At 42.7% G+C, this 19,677-nt stretch overlaps 1 protein-coding gene across 3 annotated transcripts in view; it reads left to right on the top strand.

Moving 5' to 3' along the window:
* Arhgef6 (Rac/Cdc42 guanine nucleotide exchange factor 6) overlaps nucleotides 1-19,677 on the top strand; it is a 122,170-nt gene that overhangs the window by 10,259 nt on the left and 92,234 nt on the right. Inside the window, exon 1 of one of the 3 annotated variants that reach the window (XM_028889910.2) lies at nucleotides 729-1,026. The exons of 1 other annotated variant lie outside the window; for it this stretch is intronic. The gene's annotated coding sequence lies outside the window, so the exon portion shown is untranslated. Of the gene's footprint in view, nucleotides 1-728; nucleotides 1,027-1,270; nucleotides 1,347-19,677 lie in introns of those variants that run through there. One more of the 3 variants, XM_028889912.2, reaches the window with a different exon arrangement.

The following is a 19,677-nucleotide window of genomic DNA, read 5'->3' as shown; positions in this document are numbered from 1 at the left end:
AGTTCAGTGGTAGAACACTTGCCTAGCATGAGTTTCTTTGAAAAGGCTGGTTTGGGATCTGTTCAGGGAGGAGATGGGTGTGAAGAGCCACTAAGCACTTCTCTGCTTGGGGGAGAGGGTGGGAGGATGTCTCAGTGGGTCACCATGCAAATTGCAGGTCCCAAGTTGCATCCCTGGATGGGGAAGGAAAGCAGTCCACTAGCTAGTAATGGCTAGTCCTGGACTCCAGCATTCCCAACCGGGGAGTTTTGGAAATGGCCTTAGGCACTGATAGCCCTGATCTTGGAAACTGGGTGGCAGCAGCATGCGCAGTGTAGCTGCAGCCCTTACACCGCGGCTTTTGCTCTTTCCCTGACTACTGGGGTGCTGAGACTGCTGCCACCACTGCCACCACCACTGCCGCTGCTGTTGCTGCTGCTGCTGCTGCTCTGCCCTGTGCCGCTGTCACTTCCAGTTCCTACTTCTGCGATCCAGGTCCGGGTCATCGCTTCCCCGCTGCTGGCCCGGTCTCTCCAGGCTTCTCTCCCTCCCGGGTTCTGGCTCCAGGCAGCAGAACTGGGTCTAGAGGAACCCTGCGGCCAGGCTCCCACTGGCCACCCCGCTTCCCTCCTGTGGCCGCCCCACAGGGGCACGCCTCCCGCAGCCTGGGATCGGAGCTCTAGAGAGAGAACTTGAAGGCAAGAATCTGACTTCCCTCTTCATTAAATAAATAAAAAAATACATAAAATCCTTTGCCTGGGAAGCTTGGAAGCTCAGCAAGGAGTTTGGAGACGGGCGCCCCCTCCTCGCGCGTCCAGGAGCAAAGTTGCAGCCGCCCCTCCCTGCCGGCCATACCAGCAGGCTCTCCAGTTTCGCCCTGGTGGCAGCCGCGCGGGGCAGGGTCCCAGCTCCATCTGGGGACAGTGCTTCCCGCAGCCTTGGCACAGGCTGGCGGCGCTCGGCGGCCCCGTGACTCGGAAGGGCGAGCCACTTCCAAGGAGGAGGCTAGAGGGATCTAGCAGCAGGAGGACAAGCGAGCCAAGCCAGGTGACCTGCCTGGGGGGCAAGGGGTCAGGGGGAGGGGAATGTTGAGGGCCTGGTGCTGGGGGGCTGGGGGAGCCGGGGGAGGAGCCGCCCTTCCTTCAGGATTGACCGCCTAGGTCTGCAGCCCCAGCCGCCAGTCTGTTCTCTGCCAGGGCCTCTCCTTGGTGCACTGAGTCCCTGGGTACCCAGAGCGGGGGCGGGGGCCAGGGCACAGGGTGAGGACGCGCCAAACTTAGGGGCATGTTGTCCAGCTTCGGCCAAGGTTTGTAGCAGGACTGGATTCTGTCTTCTGTCCTCCCTGGAACCAGAGCAAAGAGTTAACGGTACTGTTTTTGATATTAATTTGATGCTTTCCCAAGCTGGAGCAATCCATGCATTGGGGAATGTTTGACACAGGTCTGTCGCAGGAGTGGTTTTCGGATGGACTCTACCTGGTATTCCAAAGTAGCTGTAGTTGATTTAGAGTTTTCATTTTCCAGTCATTGAAGGACCCAACAGGTATTCCAGCCATTTCATTTCTTAGTTCTAGAGTAGAGAGCTCTCGTGTTTATCTCTGTCTCAAATATCTTTCTTCTCAATACCTTACTTATATTTTTAGTTTGGTTTTGTTATTGTTTTTGAATGTAGGAGTGACTCACATGATTTTTCCCTCTTTTCTTAATGTGTAGTGGGAGTAAAAATATACTCAAAGAATATATTTTGCTATGAAACTATATTTTTCAATAAGACCTCCCCATAAACCAAAATAGGCACACAGAACGGGGTTAAATCTCAGTTGTTCTTTAAGTTTTTAAGGTATTGATTTTAAAGGCAAGATTTTGAGTCTAGACTGCTTTCTTACTTATATATTTGCCTGGAAAAATCCAGTTTGTCCTTGAACTTGCTATCTTAATTTTGACATTGACCACGGTAAGAGGATCTCTGATGACATCATTTGCTCCAGCCACAGTTCAGTGTTCCACCACTGAGAGCACCTCTGTCCAAAAATGTAAGGCCTGGGCCTGCCCTTGGACTTCAGCAAAATATGATGCTCCACGCCAGGCAATGCTGCAGTCCCTTCTTACATAAGCAAACTCCAGGCCCATGTGGCACAGGGTATGCTTGGAGCTCTTAAAACAAGAGAGGGGCTCTTTCCATGGGAGTTGCTGAAGGATGAGTGAAGTTTTGAATACAAGAAATGGCCAGCTAATAATCTCACCTTGCATTTCTTTGGTGCTTAACTTTCTTTTCCTTTTTTTTTTTTTTTTTGGTTTTCTTTTTTGGAATGCTTTCCACTTATTCAAACTCCAACTCCTTATAAAGGGCATTTGAGAACAGGCATTTCTTTCTTCCGATTATCAAAGAAACAGAAAAGTTTGGCTAAGCAAAGTCATAGTGCTTCCAGTAGTAGAGTCAAAAGGCTAACTCTGCTCCTGCTTCCCGCCCAGATTTTGTTGTTTGTTTTCACTAAAAGGTGAGGCTTTGCAGCAAAGTCTTTCATTTGGAACATTGTATGAGTGGTCCATGTCCTCTGAACCAATTGTTGTTCAATTGCTAACTCTCACTTTGGCCTCTTTTGCTTGCATAGAGTCTGCTCTGTAGTTAAGGTGAGTGCAGGGTCTGGAGTTTGTATTTACCTCTCTGATCTACCACTTTTCTAGTCATACTCAGGGATAGCAAGGGATGTCTAGAGGGAGCAGCCACGACCTAGAAATTTCCAATCCTCATTTGACAGCATGCATAGAGGATTATTTCAGTCTCTAGAAACTTCTTCATGAGGCGACAGTAAGGGCATGTGTTTGCTCCGCTTACAGCAATGTGTTTGTTCATCACTGTTGTCAGGAGCTTAGGTACAAAGGAGGAAAAGTGGCTGAACACCATTTCTCCCACGCCTGTTATGTTCTAGACTTTGGGCTGCCTACTCCAAGCATACAATCTAATTTAATCCTCACAATAGCCCTGAGAGGCCGGTGACATTGTACCCACTACAACAGTGGTGGACACTGAGGTTTGGGGAAGATGCATACTTGTGCCTCATCCTGTCAGTGCAAAGCAAACACAGGAGAGTCAGCTAGACCTCATTTCCTCTGTCACAAGCCATACTGTGGCCGTCAAGGAGCCACTGTTAACATACAGAAACATGGAGAACCTTGGTTTTCAGACATGACCGTGCATCAGAAACATCTGGGGTACTTTTAAAACCACAAGTATTAGAGTCTCATTGCCCAGAGATTCTGACTTGATTGTTCTACAATGAGGCTTTTGCACTGGTATTTTTAAATGTTTAAGTCAGTTTAGTAACATGAATTTTTTAAAAAATTGAAAATATTCTAATTGTTTGTGCTGATGAATCCCCACAAACTGATTCACCCATATAATCTTCACTTGGCTTAAGGAGCAGAACATTGTCACTAGCTTCAAGTACTCTTGTGTGCCTTCCCAGTCATGATTGCTCACCATCTGACTCCTACGAGAATAGGTTCGTGTAGTTTTTTCCTGTTTTGGTATATGAGTGGGATGTTAAAGTGTGTAGTTGTTTTCATAAAATTTTCTTCCACTAAGCATTATATTTGAACTAGCCTGTTGTAGGTACTACTGTTTAATTATTTTTTTATTGCTGAGTAGTATTCCATTGTATGGATACACCAAACTTTATTTTTCCTATTTACTCACTGATGGACATTTAGAGTGTTTCCAGTTGGTGTGTGTGTGTGTTTGTGTGTGTGTGTGTGTGTGTGTGTGTGTGTTGTCATTGTTCTTTCGATGAACAATGTCTCCGTGAATATCCTTGTGGGTATCCCTTGAAGAACATTTCTGTTGAATGTATGTATAGTTATAGAGTTGCCTGATCATACAGTATGTATATATTCTGCTTTAGGAAGTACCACCAGAAAGGTTACTGAAGGGACTGAGCATTTAGAAGATGTGTTTTGAGAACTAGGCAAACAGTTCTGGTGTGCATCAAGGTATGAGAAGCATTTTTCTAGTTTATTCACATTGTAGCTATCTGGCCACTTCAAGCATTTGCCACGTGGCTGAGACCATAAAGAAAGAAATACTAAGCTGAGTGTAGTGGCACAAGTCTATAATTCCAGCACTTGGGAGGCTGGAGCACAAGGATTGTTGAGTTGGAGGGAAGCCTCAGCTACATAGTGAGTTTTGGGCAAGCCTGAGCTACAGAGAGGGAGAGGCCGAGACAGAGAGAGGGAACTGCTGGGTTAGGTAATTTATACTTATTTTCTCATAATCCCTTATACATTATTTACTGTTGTGATTATTAGTGTGTGTATGCACAACTGCCATTGTACATATGGAAGTTAGAGGACAATTGTCAGGACTCACTGTGCTTATGTTTGAATGTATCTGTTGGCTTGTCTGGAAATTTATTAGGCAGAGACCAAAGATTCTTAATCCTCATAATCCCAGTCCTCGGGATGGAGCATGGTTCCTAGCAGATCCCAGTCCTTGGGATGGAGCAAGGTTCCTAGCAAACCCAGTCCTTGGGATGGAGCACGGTTCCTAGCAGATCCCAGTCCTTGGGATGGAGCAAGGTTCCTAGCAGATCCCAGTCCTTGGGATGGAGCAAGGTTCCTAGCAGGCCCTAGTCCTTGGGATGGAGCAAGGTTCCTAGCAGATCCCAGTCCTTGGGATGGAGCACGGTTCCAGCAGATCCCAGTCCTTGGGATAGAACAAGGTTCCTAGCAGGTGCTCATTAATATTCACTAAATAAATGACTGTCCCGTGGAATGGCTGAATAGTCAGGGGAGTCCTTAGTTAGAAAGGAAGCAGTCCATTTTTGCACTGAGACTTACATGCTTTGTTCCTATGAGATTGCCTCAGTCTCCCACTCAGGGACAAGTTACTTTTACTTAGCTGAGCATGTGAACATTAAGGGTAACCTGGCTGCTCACCCCAAACTGATTAGAAGTGGTAGATGAGGTGAGATGAGGGAAGGTGTGTGGAAGGACTTGGCAAACTGGGACACAGGGCCTGAACAAAAATCTGGGATAAAGGAAAGGAGGCCTAATGCAGATTAGACATGATAGAGATGCCAAAAAAAGTGTGTGTGTGTGTGTGTGTGTGTGTGTGTGTGTGTGTGTGTGTGTGTGTACAAATCATGGAAGAATGGTACACCGCCAAAAGGGAGAAAAACTATATAAATCAGACCCCCAAACACAGAACCATCCGAGGTCCTTTGAGTGGGAGGCCAGGTAAACTTCATGTGGGACATGGTGAATAGAATTTTCTTCTTGCCCTGACTTGCTCTGCATTTGTTTCCTGCTTCAGACACTCTCATTCATCTCCCTGTCCCCTGTGTGAGCAAGTCTCTCTCTCTCTCTCTCTCTCTCTCTCTCTCTCTTCTCTCTCTCTCTCTCTCTCTCTCTCTCTCTCTCTCTCTCTCTCTCTCTCTCTCTGTGTGTGTGTGTGTGTGTGTGTGTGTGTGTGTGTGTGTGTGTGTGTGTGTGTGTGTGTGTGTATGGTATAGTAGCACAGTGGTTAAGAGCTTCAGCTTAGCTTTGCACTTGGTCTGCTGGGTTGGCTACTTATTATGGATATGCCAGTCTTGCAGGTGGTAGTGGTACATAGGACCACTGATGAGGTATATGTTAGCCTTAGTGTTAGTGACAGATGGCAAGAAAAGCAGTTTGCATAGTGCCTCATACCAAGTATAGACTCAATGTTCCTTTCCTCTTTCCCTTTCTTTCTCTTCTCTCCTCTTCCCCTCCCAACTCCTCCCCTCCTCTCTTCTCCTCCTCTCTCCTCTCCTTTCTCTTCTTTTCTTTCTTTCAAGTTGGTCTTATGTATCCCAGATTGCCCTCAAAGTCTCTACATTGCAGAGGATGACCTTGAACTTCCAATTCTTGTGCCGTTATCTCCTGAGTGTTGGGATTATGTGTGCATGCCACCAGGCCTGTTTTATGTGATGCTGAGGACTGAGCCCATGGCTTTGTTCATCCAAGGAAAGCACTCTACAAAGTGAGCTTTACTCCCAGCCCTGAAAGCTCATTTCTAATTGCAATTTTGATGTCTTCTAGTAGACTTATTCATAAGTCGTTCTGCATTATGAAAACAGCAGCTCTCTTGGTTATGTTGAAATAATCCCATTTGATAAATGAGCTAGAAGATCTCTTGAAATTGTAGCATTTAAACAGATTAAATGTAGAGCAAGGATTACCTGTGGGCTCTCCCAGGGTTCTGTGCTTTTATATTAGCCATGCTAGAAAGTTAGACATGGATGAACTTGAAATTGGGAAACAAAAACATCCAGCCATCTTGCATCTCACTACCATGTACTATTTGGCAGAGACTGCCTGGTTTTGGAAAACCATCTTAAACGGTAAAACCAAAGGTAAAACCAAAGCCTCACATAGTTTGGAATACGTATCACATGCTTTTTTCAGAAAGCAAAACAAACTTGAATGTTTCTGGGCTTTTTAGATGAATTGTGGTGGTAGCATTGGCTCCGGTTCTCATGATTAACTACAAAGATGGACCCATTCAGCATTGTTAGTGTCTTTTCTAATTGAAGGGCCTTTCCCCCTGAAATTGAAATTCTCATCAAGCACAATCACTGAAGTTTAGAGTAGGTTGCAATGTGTTTAAAATAATTTATCTAACGTATTTGCTTTGGGAGACTACAGGGAGACAGTTCATATTTCATTGCTACTGCAGCTCATTGTAACCCGTGGAACACAGCTTGGAATTCTTAACTGTAGTTTCAGACAATATACAAAACCATCTGAGTTTTAAGAACAGCTTGCAGCAGTTCTCCTTCCTTCTCTACCTCATGGTCTTACAGTTGTTCTGAATGCATACCCAGGCCATATATCTATTAAAGAGGGCTTCCCTCTGTCCTGGAACTCACTCCGTACAACAAGCTGGCCCCAAGCTCACAGAAATAAATCTACCTGGCCTGCCTCTGCCTTGCAAGTGCTTGAATTAAAGGTATGTGCCATCATACCTGGCCAAGGTTTTTTTTTTTTTTTTTAACTGATAAGAACAATTTACATATGTTTTTCTTTATATCAAGCCAAGACTAGAAATGCACTTAAGGATCCAGTTGTAAAGAGGAGACTGAATTATTTAGTTGTTAACTACAGTAACTTCTTTAGTTGCCATTTTGTACTCTAGTAATAGAAACAGCTTGGATAGATTCTTCTTAAAATTGAACACTCAGGCAAGCTGTCCATTATTTTCTATAGTCTACACACCAATTAGACAAATATAAGAAAGGAATACTTTCAGTTTCTTATTTTTGCCTCTATGAAAGGAGCTTAGTTTATGTGTCTTTTCAAATGAACATGTTTATTGTGACATTAAAATAGCACAAAATATAAAGTGTAATACCCAACCTAGAGAAAGATGCTTATTGTTTCATTTAAATTAAACAATTCAATGAATGATCTTTTATTTTTGGTGGTGACTGTAAAACATTCCTCTTGCACACAGGAAATAAGTAATAAACCTGTTGAACTGAGCATAGTTGGGGGGATCAGAATTAATGGCCTCTATTTTTTAAAACTAAAATAAGTAATTTCTAAAAAGGGAGCCATTGTTTCTGAGTTGAGTTGTATGGACCCACTATCTATGAAAAGGAATGCATTTTGTCAGTAAATTGGATCACTGCAATCTTCCTGACTGGAAATGTAAATTCTCTCTTTTTAAATCTCACTCACTCTAATTTGCTTTTAATGTTGACTCTAATCCAGGCTGTTTCTGAGGGCAACTGAGTACAATGTGCCTCTTTATTTAAACCATGCAGCCTTGCTCAGCTAACCTCAACTCCAGCTCATTCTAACTTGGTCACGCGCATTGGTTAGACACTCCTTCAGATCAGTGTAAAAGTTTGTGCAGGGTTGGCCACACAGCACAAGGTATGTGCTACCGTTGGTGATGCCATTGGATTTAGTACAAGTCAAAAATGCACACTGAACTTTTCTGTTGTTCTTGTTTTCTTGAGACACAGTATCACTACGAAGCTCTTGCTGGATTAGAACTTTACATTTAGCCCAGGGTAGCACTGAACTTGCACCGATCGTCCTGCTTTTCCTTTCCAAGTGCAAGGATTACAAGTATGATGCTTCTCTCGGGGTGCTTATCCCCCTCAGACAGAATCTCACCATGTAGTCACGGCTGGCCTCAAATTTAGAATCCTCTTGCCTCTGACTCCCCAGTGCTAGGATTATGATGCCTGGCTGTCTCACGACGTGCTTTAAAAAAAATATTCATTACTATCTCTGTATCTCTGTGTCTGTCTGTCTGTGTGTGAATGTGGATGTGTGTGTGTGTGTGTATGTGTGTGTGTGTGTGTGTGTGTGTGAGAGAGAGAGAGAGAGAGAGAGAGAGAGGGAGGGGGGAATGTGGGTGCAAGTGTGCCAGTGGCATGCATGTGGAGGTCAGAGGACAACTTTTAAGAGTCAGCTCTTTCCTTCCACCACATGGGTTGAGGGATTGAGCTCGGTGTAAGGCTTGCATAGCCACTTCTTTTACTGCCTGGGCTTTCCTGCTGTATAGGGTGTGCTTTGTGAATTGCAAATGAGAGATGTGTGAAGAAGGCACACACTGGTCCCTTAAGGCCCTTACTTACTAGCATTTTAGAAAAGGTCATTGTCCCACCTTGGCCAGAAGCTGTCTGGTTCAGAGAGTCGGAGATATGGGTCTTTTTGTATGTTTTATGACAGTTTTATGTAGCCCAGGCTGGCCTCAAACTTTCTATCACTCTGCAGCTGAAGATGACCTTGAGCTCTCAGGATTTTCCTGCCCTCCCCTCAGAAGTGCTGAGGTTACAGGTTCACAGCACCATGCCCAGTTTAGAGATGAGGACCTCTGATGATGGCCTTTGGAGTGTGCCGATGACTCCCAAGAGTACCTAGTCACACATCATTTCTGTTTGGCTTCTGGCAGAAGATTTACCTTCCTAATTAAGTTCCACTTAGACAAATAGAGTAAAATCCCAGTTTTATTCGTTCTTAGGGACTTGAATATTATTACAGAGATCAGACATGTCAGTTGAGGGATTGAATAGGACAAGAGGGAAAAGAAGGAATTAAATCAAGGTGAGATAGCGTGCAGCAGCTTGCAAAGTGGCAAGCAAAAGCATTATTAAGGACTGCTTTCACCCCAGACACAATAACAAGACATTTTTCTACTTCTTGCAAGTGTTGACTTTATTTTAAGAGGCAGCTTAAGGTGTCAAGTTCCCAACATCTTTTATGAAGAGCCGTGCCTGTGAAACAGGCCTGAATACTAAGAAACATTTTTTTATATAATTTATATATTCTTCAAGGCTAGATCTATAGTGAAGTGAGGTTATCTTCTCAATAATTATAGAGAAATATATGCAAATCAAAAGAATGATGTACTTGACTAACAAAATAAATTTAAAGCCAGCCGTGGCAGCACATGCTTGTAAGCCTACCACTAAGGGAGCTGAGGTTGGATGGTCTCAAGTTTGAGATCATCTCGGGCTACATAATGCTTTCCAGGTTTACCTTAGCTATACAGCAAGACCCCATCTCAAAAACAGAATTTGAGAAAGCTGGAGAGATAGCTCAGTGGTTAAGAATACTGGCTGTTCTTTCAGAGGGCCCAAGTTTGATTCCCAGCACCACGAGGCAGCTCACAAACTGGCTGTAACTCCAGTCCAAAACATGCATATGACACACAGATAAACATATAGGCAGAACACTCACACATATAAAATAAATTAATTAAAAATGAAAAATGAAATCTAGTAACTTGTGGTGAAATATACTGTAAATAAGTATTTTCTTTGAATTTACTATTTTTGAGATTAAAATATAATTACATTTCCCCCTTCTTTTTCTTCCTTCCAACCCTTCCCATGCATTCCCCTTGCTCTCTCTCTCAAATTCAAGACCTCTTTCTTTGTTATTACACACACACACACACACACACACACACACACACACACACACACAAACTCCTAAATTTAAATATAACCTCTGGGTCTGTATAATATTACTTGTATGTATATGATTTCAGGGCTGAGCACTTGATATTGGGTAACCAATTTGGGGGCTCTTCCCCAGGAAAGCCTATTTCTTCCCTTTTCAATATTCTGTGTTGCTTATAGTTCTTTATCTAGGGTCTGGGCTCCATGAGACTTCTCTGTTTCATGTTAGCATGTCTATTAGTGTCATTGTGTCCATGCCTTGTTTAGGCAGTCATGCTGATGAGATTTTGTGGATGTAGCATCTCTTACACTTCTAAGAGACATTGTAACCTGATATGTTTTTATTCTCTGAAGGCAGGGTGGCAACTGGCAATGTGTTATATATTGGGGTACATCTTGATGTGGGATTTAAATTTTTTCCTTCAAGGGAAGACAACAGAATGGAAAGCTTGATTAAACACACATAGAATCCCAGCATTTGGGAAGTATAAGAGGATCAGGAGTTCAAAGCCAGCCTCAGATACATGAGACACTGTCAGAGAGGGGGGAGAGAGGGGAGAGAGGAGAAATGGAAGTTAGTGTACATGGGGGTGACTTCTTTATTTCCTAATTTTTTTCAAGTGTATGTATGTAGTATGCTTTCTGTGTATGGGTGCACATGCATGAGGAGGTCAGAAGTCAATATTTGTGTTTATGTATGTATGTATGTATGTATGTATGTATGTATTATATATATATATGCATGTCTGTGAGTGTATGCCGTGTGTGTGTGTGTGTGTGTGTGTGTGTGTGTGTGTGTGTGTGTGTGTGTGTATACTCAAGAAGGCATCAGAGCCTTTGGAGCTGGAGTTACAGGCAGCTCTGAGCTGGCTGATATGGGCTCTGTGTACTGAATTCATGTCTGCTGGAAGAACAGCGAGTGCTCTTAAGCACTGAACCATCTCTCCAGCCTTCTACCTTTTTATTCAGACATGAGCTCTCACTGTACCTAGAACTCATCAATTCTGCTGGACTGGCTAGCAGGTACGCCCCAAGGATCTGACTGTCTCTTACTGTCCAGCTCTGTGATTATAGAAATGTGCCTGGTTTTTATGTCAATGCTAGGAATCCAAACTCAAATCGTCATGCTTGCATGTCAGGAACGTCCCTGACTAAGCAATCTCCCAGCCCATTTAGCAGATCTCATAGAGTATCCCTTTGCTTGTCTTACAAGAAAGGAATAAATTAGTGTATTCACTACTATTATGTTGCTGTGATAAAACACCAAAACTAAGGCAACTTGTAGGAGAAAGAGTTTATTTAGGCTCATGGTATAAGAACCTGTCACGGCGGAAGGCATGACAGCAGGCAGGTGTGGCAGCTGGAGTAGAAAGCTGAGAACTCACATTGAACTGCAAGCATGAAACAGAATTAGGAAACTGGAAACGGTGCCAGTGTTGTAAACTCTGAAAGCTGGTCTCTGATAACACACTTGGTCCATCAAGGCCATGCATCCTAAACATCCCCAAACAGTGCTATCACCAGGGAACAAGTGTTCAAATGCCTGAGGTCACAGGGGTAGGGGGGATTTCTCACTCAAACCACCACAATGAATTCTTGGTATATACTAGCTACTCAGATAGTATTTATTCAATAGATAGTAGCTTGAACTTAATTTTAATTAGCTTTAAAATATTTTCTTCTAGATATCTTCGATGTCTAACATGTTCAGTGAGTGAAAACAGAAAAACAAGGCTAGGTCCTCGCTAACATTTTTTTAAGCCAAGCTCTTTCAAAGTTATCTTGTTTTACTTTTGTTTTGTTTTGAGATAGAGTCTCATTACATAGCCCAGATTGTCCTCCATCTTGTGTCAATTTTCCTGCCTCAGTTTCCTCCCTCAATTTTTTTTAATTAGAAAAAGAAAGTTGTGAGAGCTTAGGTCCTATGATGTCATATGGAAACACTTGACTTTTCCCTATCTGCCTACTTCTTATTTCTTATCTTATCTTACCCCAAATCTCTTGGTTTCATTGGCCTTTCCTTTTTTAACCACATTTATTTATTTTTATTGTGTGCATATGTATGTACACATGAATGTTTATTTTTATTATGTGTGTGCATGGCCATGCACATATGTGGAGAAAAACTTCTGAGATTATGTGCTCTCCTTTCACCGTGCAGTTTCCAGACTGAACTCATATTGTCGTCCATCTTGGCAGCAGGCGACTTTGCCTGCTGATCCATCCTGCTAGCCCCTTCATTGACCTTTCAAGGTCAGACCTCTACATTGGACATGTTCCTACGTGTCACTTCCAAAGTGACACAAATGGTTAAGTAAAGTCTCCCAATCACACTCTTGTAATAAAAGAATTCATTTTACAGAGTCACAGAAAATTTATGAGCTCTGATTATCAAGTTTTAATAGAAAAATAAGTCTTTTGCCTTCTCTTCTTTCTTGGAAAGACATACCAAAAGGACAGGTATTTTTGATGTAAGAAATATCTGTTTGAATTTTATTTTATTTTAAAATATTTACTTTATGTGTATAAATATTTCCCCTGTATGTATGTATGTATGTATGTATGTATGTATGTATGTATGTATGTGCAACATATGTCTGTTGTCCATGAAAGTGAGAACTATCAGATTTTCTAGAACTGGAGGTATGGATAGTTATAAGCTACAATATGGGTGCTAGGAATTGAACCAACATTCTTAACCCCATATAGAACCATTTCTCTACCCCCTGTTTGAATTTGAGATTAGGAAAGAGTCTGGTAACCAGTGGGAGCCTGCCAATGAGTAAGAAAAAAAAAGTGGAATTTAACAGGATGTGGCCAAGTTAGTGGTTCCAGAGTCTAGAGGTCAAATGCAAGACAAGTTCAGAAATAGAACTGTTGGATAATGATGAGTAGTGTTTGGGCTAAACCTTGTAACTGAACCATGATGGAGATCTAGGGTTCGGGTCCTAAGTAGCCTTTTATAAAGGAGAACTATAAATGCAAAAGAGAGACACAACAAAGAAAGAAGAGCCCATAGGGTTCACACTGGTAGGACAAGGTAGTGAGAAATATTGAACTTGTTAAGGAGGAGTCAGTTTGAGAATATTCTTGCATGATACCCCCTCAGAATGGTGAACATGCTGTTTTGTTTTCTGTATTGTTATTAATATGTATTTATTTTGATTTTATGTGTATGAATATTTTGCCTGCATATATATGCATGTGCACTGTGTGCCCATGGAGACCAGAAGAGGGTATTGGATCAACTCAAACTGGAGTTAGGGACAGTTTCTAAACTGTCAGGAGAATTTTGGGAACTAAACCCAGGTCCTGTGCAAGAACAGCAAGTGCTTTTTAACCACTGAACCATCTTTTTAGCCCCTGATGTTTTTTTGAGATGGGGCCTCACTCTGTAGCTCATGCTGTGAATGTCACTGTGCAGCCCAGTGGAATGGAACTTGAACCTGTGCTGCTCTTCCTGCCTTTGTCTTCTGAGTACTGGGCTTACTTACAAGCAGTATCTTCCAAGTCTGGCTTATGAACTTGATCTTTCAGAGTTTTAGGTGGGCTTTTTTTGTTTGTTTGTTTTTTTGTTTTTCGAGACAGGGTTTCTCTGTGTAGCTTTCTTTGCGCCTTTCCTGGAACTCGCCTTGGAGAGCAGGCTGGCCTTGAACTCACAGAGATCCACCTGGCTCTGCCTCCTGAGTACTGGGATTAAAGGCTTGTGCCACCGCCGCCCGGCTTAAGTGGGCTTTTTTGTTGGATAGCTGTTCTTTGAGCTGTAGATGCTAACTGAAACACTAGAACTGAAGTCTCCGAAGTCTGAGCTCCTGAATGCTCACCTCACAGTGTTTGGATTGTTTCCAAGGTAAAAAAATTGTGGTTTTAATGAAATGGTGTAGAATTGATTAATTAATTAACCAACTAAAAAACTAATTAATTAATGTCTCTGAAAATGACATTTTTTAAATTTACACAGAGACAGAAACATGAAGGATTGCTAAATGTGATCTCTAAATAAAGAGGTCCTAGAGATGTAGCCCTAGTTTGGTTCCCAATACTGCATGAACCAGTGTGGTAACACATACCTGTAATTCCAGCGTGTGTGTGAGATGAAGGAAGGAGGATCAGAAGTTCAAGCTCATCCTTAGCTACATAGTAAGGTCCAGGCCAGCCTGCGCTACAGGAGACCTTGTCTATAAAAGAGAGAAAATGATAGTTAATCTTGATGCAACATCCTTCCCACCCAGATAAACTAGAGTTGGAACGACTTTGGATGTGTAGTTTATAGTCTTTTAAATTGCAAGTTACTTCTTGTTTATGGGGGGTTATTTTGCCACATCTCACTGCCCTCTGCCTATGAATCGGAGCTGGTTTTAGAACATGGGTATGAATAAGTGGGTACAGGTTGTATTTGTTGTCATTTTGCTGCTCTATAATACAACAATTAAAATATAGTCCATTTTAGCAAGGCAATGAAAACCCACAAATCATTCCTGCTTCGCTTCTCTGTGATACTTAGGTCATGGTGCTTATGGTGGGATTTAATGGAACATCTGTGACCTGGGACCATATTTAACACATGATTCAAAAGATCCATAACCAGGGAGTCTGAAGTGCCCCTGGTCACCTCCCAGTCACAGGGATTAATTGCTTAATTTTGCAGATGAATATTGGTGTTTCTTGTTTTAGATAGCTGTTTATTGCAAAGCTGGAGGATAATTGATTTTGTTTTTGTTGTTTCTTAAGTGATACATCTTTCTGAATTTATTTTCTTTTGTGGTGTTAAGAGATAGAACCTGGGCCTTGCATATGTTGGGCAAGCACTTGGAATGCTGGGCTACATCTCTAGCTATCTTTCTGAATTTATTGTATTTTCAGCAATGCTTTTTTTTTGGCTGTGATTAATTATCTATTAACAAGAACATCTAATCATTCAGTATGTATTTAAATATCTATTGAGATCTTACAGCATGACAGGAACTCTCCTGGACATGGAAAGTTAGGGGTGACAAAAATTACACTTTTGTCACGTGTAGTCTGTACAAGTAGTCTGTCTGCATGTCTGTCTGTCTAATAGAGAATCCTGTCAGTCAACCAGTGAGGGATTATTCATCATGGATTTCACGTGTGTTGCCAGAGCAGCATGTTACTTTGCACTTCAAAGACTGCACCATCCAATTGGAAACCCGTGAGTAATTTTCATACCCACAGAGACAAAAAGACATGTAGATATTGAAGCGCTGGCTTGCTGGTAGATCACTGAGGGCTCTGCTTCTCAGCATCACATATCTCAGGACTTCTTTCGAAAGAAACATGAAGGCTGGTGTATGGAGGACTTCATGGGAACTACCAAAGGGACTGCTGCTTACAGTAGCCTGCAGCTATTCCTGTGTTCATGAACTTCGTTTCTTAGCTTTGTGCGACCTTCTTTACTAGCCATATCTCCTGTACTTTTAGCCATATCTCCTGTAATTTTAGTGGGATGATTGCTTTGACTTTCTTTTAAGCCTCCAAGCCAGTCATCCAAGGCCCCCACGAAAGCAGAGGCTTCATAGCCAACTCCGTAACTCTCCAGATTGTTACAAGATTAAGCACTGACACTCTGGAGGAGATTCTCACTCTTCATATATTTACGATAGTCCTTGAACTACAGAGTTCTAAAATACACAGTACTGGGAATGTCTAGGCCATTTATTCATCCTTTGAGAAGAAGAGGGGAAAGTATTGTAGATATTAAAGTTGATTTGGGAGTGCATGGTTAGTAACAGTGAAGTGCTGAAATACATTATTGGGGCAGGTAAGATGGCTCAATGGATAGACGCGCTTGGATCAAAGCCCGAAAACCCGTGTTCCATCCCCACTTGGTGGGGGGAATGAACTGACTCCTGCAGGCTGTCCTCTGACCTTCATATACCCTCAATGAATAAAATGTAAAATACATACAGAAATATGTGGCTAAATGAAATGTATTTATAAAATACAAAAATAGAGCCGGGCGGTGGTGGCGCACGCCTTTAATCCCAGCACTCGGGAGGCAGAGCCAGGCGGATCTCTGTGAGTTCGAGGCCAGCCTGGGCTACCAAGTGAGTTCCAGGAAAGGCGCAAAGCTACACAGAGAAACCCTGTCTCGAAAAACAAAAACAAAAACAAAAACAAAAAATACAAAAAATAGACTGTTTTCCAAATACTCACCTGTAAGTTATTGTTATTAACACAAACATTTCTCCATAGAAATAAGGCTTTACATGTTGATTATGTTTTCTGGCTGTCCCACAGAAGCTTGTTTAATACTTTCTGTGGCTAAACTATAAAAACACACAGAGACTAAGTAGCAGGTGCGATGCTAAGTCTCCAGGAAAATGTGTTCTTCGTTCCAATTTAGAACACCCGGAAGTCAGTCCTTTTTCTTAAGCAGGTGGTGGTAGGGGCTGGGGAGGCCACCTGAGGTACTGACATAAAAACATTTCAGTAGCTGAGGTATCAGCCACTTCCCTCCTGAAAACTGGCAGCCCATGTGGTTCTGAGAAGGCTCTGGTCACAGGAGGTGGGGTGAGGAGCTACAAGAGTGATTTGGTCCCCCATGTCCTTCACGCCCTTTCTCTTTCTCGTGGGGTTTCTCCATTGCAATGTCTTTTTTAAACCCCATGCCTTCCCACCCCAGATGCCTCTGTCAGTTCTTGTCTCCTCTCCTCTTTCCTAATCGCTGAGCCCTCAGCTGAAGATCAATCTCTAGTGTGGAGAAGGTGGGGTTTTCCCTGAAGGCATAACAGGGAAGAGTGAAGTCCTAGGCTGTGATGCACTGGAGCTTGGGCGGTCAATTTGGTGAATCTAGATGTGAATAGTGAGGAGTTAAGCTTAGGCCTTAGTTCTTTCCTAGCAGCAGTATGGGGCTGAGCGTCCTGCCTCTGAATTCTGGGAGGTTCAAGGCATCCAGGAGCCTATGTCAGTCATATAAAGTGACTATAGAGATCCACAGAGATGAGAGAACATCCATGGTTAAACAAACTGCCTATAGTCACAATCACAGTCTAAATGGCACCGTGCAGTGGCAGAATGCTAGAGACAGAATTTGAATTTGTAAGGAGGTCATTTTAAGTGACATTAAAAAAATCAACGTACAAAATCTATTATGTAGTTCCACTGATTCCCTTGCTTTATATATTTAACACACATGCTAGGCAAGCAGTCTATCACTGAACTACATCCCTAGCCCTTTTCACTTTTTATTTTGAGGCAGTATCTTATTAAGTTGCTTAGGCTGGCCTTGAAGTAATTCTGTAGACCAAGCAGGTCTTGAACTAGTGTTTTTCCTGCCTGAGGCTCCCAAGTATTTAGGATTTATAGGCCTGCTTCACGAGATCTAGTTCACTGTGCATATTTCTGTTTGAAGAGAATGTTCTTGCCATAATATAAGGATGTGATATCCTGTCCACTTAGCAATACATTTTAGCAAAAATTAAGACTTTAGCATTTGAGTTTGCAGTGGCTTTTGGTGACGTTGTTGGCTAGTGTGAATCCATTTTCTATAGCCTTGAGAACTGAATCCGATTTGAGGCCTCAGAGATCTAGCTAAGATGTTGACTTTGAGATTCTCTATTCAGAAAGTGGATCAATAGGCATCTTGTTGTCCTGTATTGGTCCAATTCATCTCGCTTTCCAGACGTAAAAGCCACAGGAAAGTGGTGGTGTTTTCCTAAGGTCCTTAGAGCTGTTGAACAGTGACAAAGCTGGTGTTGGAGTCGAGGTCTCCAGGCTCCCACCCCTCTTTTCGACATACCCCATGCTGCTGTAAACGTAGGCACAAGCAGGACCTTGTTTCCTAAACTGCTGCAATGCCGAAAAGTGGAGGGAATCAGAGTCCAGTGAATGCAGGGTCTGCTCTTTTAAGTCTGCTCCACATCAATAGAACCAGTTATTAGACCTGGTACAAATGCCATCCCTGTATTCTAGTAAGTGGAATGCCAGTGGCTAATGAGTCTAATTTGTGAGCTAAGAGCATTATTTGTTGCTGAGTGCTTTTAGCAGGAGCTGTGTGGAAGCGTCCCAGGTTACAGAGCCAGGAGCAGTGGCACCAGTGGAATATATGACTAAGCAGCTCAGCTTTGCCTTCTCAGTCATTCCCTGTCATGACATTTCCTTCAAAGTTCAGGGCTTAGCAGAGGCTGTGAGACTTAGAGAATGTGATTCCAGATGAGCTCAGGTAATTTCAGATTCCACTTCATAAGACCAAGACGAACAGGGAAGCACTGGGATGTCCTTAAATATTTGGCATCTTTTTCTTAAATAGGCTAGAACTAGAAGCTGTGCATCTTTGTGGTTCCATGGGATCACTTGTTTTCCAGTTGATGAGATTAAAAAAGCAAAGAGTGGTGGATCCAGTTGTGCTCAATGTAAACCTGAATGTAACCTGAAATGGGAGTTCGCTACGTGCTCTTGAAGGCACAGTGGCATTAAAGGTATTGCTGGTTCTGAAGCAGAATGGGTGTGTGGGGTGGGTGGGTGGATTCCTTTCTTAACTAGGATGTGGCTGGCTGCTGTGACTGCTTAACTCACGTGCTGAAGGCGTGGTCATGAGGAAATCAGGGGACCCAGGTGGCTTAGCTCATTGCTGTAACCACAAACTGGACTCTCCATCTGACTGGTGCCTTGCAAAATGTGAACTGCCCTTCCTGACTTCTGGCGAATGCAGCATGAGCTGTGTCAGGAAATGGGAAGGGCAGCCCAGGAATTAGGCAGGGCCCCTTGGGAGGCAGTCTAGTACGGGGGAGTTTCTCATTGCCGCAGTGAGTTGAATTTGTCATTTTGGGGATTCTAATGAACTGTCTGCAGATGGTACAGATGCTACTTGGACTGAAGTAGCAAGGGATTTCTTCCTGTGCCAATCCACAGATGGCTTTTCTGTGTTTTCCTATGTCTCAAGGAAACCTCAAGTGTATGTGCATGGCTACAATGCTCCTCAGAGCACCCACTTGTAAATGTTTTTATTTTAGGGAAGGCTTCATCTATCTCAGGCTGGCCTCAAGCTCGATATGTAGTTGAAGATGAGCGTGGTCTTCTGATCCTCCTGCTTCAGCCGCCTGACTATTGAGATTATAGTAATGTCTCAACACTCCTGATTTACAGAGCAGTCAAATCCAGGACTTTGTGCAAGCTAGGCAGGCACTCTATCAAGCGAGTACACTCTGCCAAGTGAACCACACTCCCGATTCCTTTCTTGTGTATTTTTATCTTATCGGTTCCATCATTTTCTTTGCCTGTGACTTCTACTCTGGATCTTTAGTTTATTCATTTAAGGAAGTGAGGAAACAATTGTTCCCATATTGTAGGCTTGTTGGGAGAAACGAATACAATGAAAAATTTTAATCTTAATCTCAGGTAATATCAAAATATCATAATCTTATAACAATACAAATAGTTTCTGTTATTCATGGTTGTGGAGGTTGGGGAGTCAGGATGAAGCTACTTGTAGAGCCAGTAGCTGGTGAGTACACGACCACTGTGTCCTCATATGATGGAAAGGGCAAAGCAGCTGTTTGGGGTCCTTTATTTATTTGTTTGTTTATTTATTTAATTATTCATTTATATTTTTAAATTTATTTTTATTTTATGTGTGTGAGTTTTTGCCTGCATGTATGTCTTTGTACCATGTGTGTGCTTGATACCAGTGGAGGCTAGAAGGTGTCATATTTCCTGGTTACAGATGGTTGTGAGCTGCCATGTGGGTTCTACAAATTGAACTCTGGTCCTCTGGAAGAGCAGCCACTTAGCCACAG

Source organism: Peromyscus leucopus, chromosome X (assembly GCF_004664715.2).
Source record: "Peromyscus leucopus breed LL Stock chromosome X, UCI_PerLeu_2.1, whole genome shotgun sequence".
In the NCBI taxonomy this organism is placed as follows: Eukaryota; Metazoa; Chordata; class Mammalia; order Rodentia; family Cricetidae; genus Peromyscus; species Peromyscus leucopus.
This window is presented reverse-complemented; position numbering and strand designations above follow the sequence as displayed.